Raw genomic sequence first — 4,947 nt, forward strand, 5'->3', positions numbered from 1 at the left:
CAGGAGATCAAAACCAGGGTCTCACAAAAGATAAATCTGAATTCTTTCACTGAACCACAACCCCAGAACCTTGCTTTGCTTTTTAATGGATTTAAATGTGATTGACGACCTCTGTATTTACTTCATCAAGGATTTGACTCATGATTATTTAATGTTCTGGCACTTTAGAAAGACTTGGGTCTTGCTAAGCTGTACTTTGCTCTGGATTGTACATAATGTACTCAAGGAAAGTTTCATTTGGATTTACAAGTACACATTCAGCTCTTCTCTTGATCACTTGTTGCTGATAAGTGACCATCTTAGGTATGTTTGCTTTGGCGTGTGTGTCTGTGCAACCATTACTTTCTCTTGATACTTTACATTTGAAAGCTTTTGCCATTATCATTTTCAGTCTGGTCTACTAACTGATCAGTTTTGTTCTATGAAACTATACAGCTAATTGTGGGTTCCAAAACAGAAAGACCATCTTTCTCTTCTCCCACAAGGACAATACTTAGCATTCTATTTCACAAATATCTACCAAGAAACCAATCCTTTATGAGTTCAGTTAAACTACTCACGGGCCAGAAAAAGATTTAAAACAACGAAGGAAATCAAAGTAGTGAAGCTTTCCTTGCCCTTAGAATGTTCCATTCCCAATGATCACGACTGTCAGTTTAAATAAATTCAACTGCATAGTATGTAAAGAAATAATGTTAATGTCTCCTCCAGAGTTCTTTCAAAGCATGTCCTTTTAGTTTAAAGATATATACATTGTACAGAAGTAGCAAGAGCAGCATGAAACCAGAAAAAAAAATTCATGAAGCAGGAATAATGAGGTATAGCGAAAGAATCTCAAATTAGGACCAGCTGCTGAATAATTAGATTCAACTGCTAACAGGTGTGGGGAAGAGCCCATGAACAATGTTACCTTGTGTCAGCGTGTCTTTTGAAAGGACTTTCGGTTGTAAAATCCTCAGAGCACTGTGAGTGTTTGCAGGAAGGTTTTTCTCTGTGTGAAGACATACAAACACTTGCACACATACAATCAGTCATTCATGTATGAATCTATCTGTTCAAGATAAAGTTTGTTTTCACTATAGATCTCCTTGTATAGCAGAAATAAGTCAAGTGTCCCAAGCATTCAGAACAGAGAGCAGTCTAGGGGATGGATAAGGATGGTAGTATTTACAATCTGGTGTCTGTGGAAGGTGTGGTTTACATGGGGGAGTGTTAACCTGCGGCTGCTTGATAAAATGCCCAAAAGAAACAACTTGTGGAAGGAAGGGTTTACTCTGGTTTCCTTTAAAGGTTTTCAGTCACGGGTGACTTGGCTTCATGTTGATTCCCTGTAGGAGACACAGTGATTTGAATATGAATGGCCCCTTAGGCTCATGTGTTTGGATGCTTGGTCCCCAGCTGGTAGAACTGTTGGGGAAGGATTAGGAGGTGTGGCCTTGTTGGAGAGAGTGTGTCACTGGAGAAGGGCTTTGAGGTTTCAAAAACCTATGCCAGGACCCATCTCATCCTCTTTACCCCATGCTTGTAAATCAGATGTGAGCTCTCAGCTACTATCCTAGCACCACGTCTGCCTACCATCATGTGCCCCACTGTAATCGTCATGGACTTTAACCCTCTGAAACTTTAAGTCTCCAAAGTGAATATTTTCTTTTCTAAGTTGCCTTGGCGATGGTGTTTTGTCCTGGCAATAGAGAAGCAACTAAGAAAAGAGGTGAAGCTTCATCGCAGAGAAGTTACAATGAAGAGTTCCTTACTGTTTTATAATTGGGAAGCAGAGTGAGGAGGAGGGGCCAGGTATATCATTCAAGAGCATTCTGGCAGTGATATGCTTCCTCTGAGTAGGCTGCCAATTCCATCCTAATAGCCCTGTTCAGTTAAGAACTCACCAATGAAGAAACCCATTGATAGAATTATCATTCTCATAATACAATCATCTCTGAATAGTGCCATCAGCTACAGACTTGGTCTTTAATATATATGCCTTTAGGAAAACATTTCATACTTGAACCATAGCAGGTGACTTCTGGGACTATAAATCTCCCACAGTGCATTAATAATCTTCATTAGGTATACCAAAGTCTATGAATCTCTTTTGTTTTTAAATTTTAAAAACAATGTGGCCAAAACAGACATCCCAAAATTACAGTATTTTCCTGTTACTTAGACTTCTTCAACATGTTTTCCTATAAAATGGAGATAGTTATATTGGCCTGATTTTCTTGTTGGGTTATTTGAAGCAGTAGCTCAAACCTCGGCATGCATATTAATTATTTAGGAGCTCACTAAAATGAGTATTACTGTAGTAGATCTGGTTGGCTGATATAGGTCTTCACGTCTTAGAAGCTTCTAGAGCAGTGGTTCTCAACCTCCATAAAGCTGCCACCCTTTAATACAATTTCCCATGTTGTGGTGACTCCCAACTGTAAAGTTCTTTTCATAGCTACTCTTCATAACTGTAATTTTGTTACTGTTATGAATTGTAATGTAAGTATCTGTGTTTTTTTGTTGATCTTAGGCAATGACCCCTGTGAAAGGGTCATTCGACCTTCAAAGGGGTCGGAACCGACAGGTTGATAACTACTGTTCTAAATGATATTAATGTTGTTGGTCTGTATGCCAGGTGGAAGATTCTTAAAGCTAGTTCTGAATTCTGGCTGCATTTCAGAATTGCCCACTGAGTTTAAAAAAATATTAATTCTTTACCCATTGCTGAAGGGTTGTGATTTGATTTGTATGGGATGAGTCTGAATATAAGGACTTTTCAATACCACTTCATTGCTCTGAACATGCAGCAGAGTTTAAGACTCACTTATTTTAACCACAGTGCCTGACACCCCCTAGATGTTTGCATCAGTTCTCATCACCTGCCGAATGCTGGGGAGAACGAATTCAAAAGAGGAAGACTTATTTAGATTCTTGGATTTGGAGACTCAATCTGTCGTAACAAGGAAGATGTGGCAGGACAAAGAAGCTGGCCTTGGGGGACCAGGAAGCAGAGAATGCCTATACAGATGGCTCATTCTACAGTGATGTAAGCTGAGACCACGAATTTGAAAAAAGAACCATTTCTGTGTCCATATTTAAACAAACATGGAAAAAGTGACAACTACGTTTTTTTATATCACATACCTGTTGAAAAAGTGAATGTTAAAAACCACGTTGAGATCCACGGATGGAGGACTGTTGAAGCTACTTGAAATGCACGCAGAATGATGGGGACTAGAAAATATCAGTGATTAGCTACAAGTGGATAATACAGACGAGATGATGGCGACAAGGGGATGTTGATGTTTGCATGTTTTCTACAGATGCTTAGAGAAACGACACAAAACTTGCTTATCTTGCTTTATGTGTCTTGATGGTTTTTAAATGCTGTCTTTTTTAGAAGGTTTTTAACAGTTAAAGGCAGAGTAGAGATTCTGAAGTCTTTTTATCCAGGTACAGGCTCCAGAGTTACTCCAGACTACGCTGTTATTATCACTGACCCTTGCCAGAAAGAACTCCCAGCTTTTTATGCTCAGTCACTGATCCGTTGGGAGCCCTTGAAATGAACGCTTTGAAATTTATGTTGATCTCATTCATGAGTCTCCAGATTCCTTGAGAGTGAAGTTTTCTTTGCCATTACTATAAAACATCAAATATTTGGAAAAGCCATTTATTGGGGGCGGGGTCCAACATGTGTGTGTAAAAGAGAGTGAGCTCGCTGCGTGTTGGACTCAAGAAGACAAAATGTGGTGATAAAGATGCAGGCCAGCTGCTTTGCTTTCTCCCTTTAAAATGGTGCCCCTCCCCCACCTCCATCCAGCTCTGTCTTGGAGACTGAGCTGTGTGCATTGCAGCAATGCGTTTGCCTGTCTTTTGGTCTCAGGTGGGATTGGTTAGTGGGTCACCCTGGTGGGAGATATAAGGACAGTGCAGAAGGAGTCAGGTTTTTAATTCCTCTATTTCTCTCCCTAGCAAACTGGACAGACTGCTTTTATTCTCTGAATAAGTACTAGATATCATGAAGATTCTCCTCATTTGACTGCCCTCTTGATTCCAGTAACATCCCCTTTCCTTACCCCTTCAGTCTTATAATGGAATAAGCTCCTACTTGCTCAACATAGAACAATGCATTATGCTTCTGTGGTAGTTTGAATGTGCTTGGCCCCAATAATCTAGTAGGGAGTGGTACTATTAAGAGGTATGACTTCTATGGAATGGATATGACCTTGTTGGAGGAAGGCCATACTGTGTCACTGTGAAGGCAGGTTTTGAGGTTTCTTAAGCTCTTGATACCATCGAGGGTCTCAGCCAACTTCTTCTTGGCTGTTATTACTTAAGCACCATGTGTACTTGTATAGCACCATATTCCCGCCATGATGATAATGGACTGAACCTCTGCTGCTCCAATTAAAGGTTTCCCTTTATAGGAGTTGCCGGGGTCATGGTGTCCCTTCACAGCAACAGAAACCCTAAGACAACCTCTTAGTGTTCTTTCTTTCATTCTGACCATGATTTTATACATGGTTCTTTATTGAAATATCTCTACATTCTTCTTACTGGGCACAGATGGGAAAATTATAAGCTTGTCTTTCTCATTTGCCATTATATTTTCATTAGTATTTGTTGAATGAACAAATAATAAATGCACAAGCTTCTTCATTAGTGCCATTTGCACACATGACTTGGGGTATTGATTAGTTACTGTGGAAGCAGGTGTGTGAGTGATGGCAGTCCCGGGTGGATAGATTTATCTGAGAATTAATGCTGTAGATATGATTTTTCCATGTTCTGTTTGCTTCATTTATTTTTAATATCTTATATTATATGGGATTTAAAAATATGACATTGGTTTGTATTAAAACAAATATTTAATTTTAACATTCTGCTCACATAACAGGTTAGCAGGGATCCTTCTGACATAAACAGAAGCTTCGGAGAAAGGTTGTTAACTGTGTTTGAAAA

Source organism: Microtus ochrogaster, linkage group LG4 (genome assembly GCF_000317375.1).
Source record: "Microtus ochrogaster isolate Prairie Vole_2 linkage group LG4, MicOch1.0, whole genome shotgun sequence".
Classification (NCBI taxonomy): Eukaryota; Metazoa; Chordata; class Mammalia; order Rodentia; family Cricetidae; genus Microtus; species Microtus ochrogaster.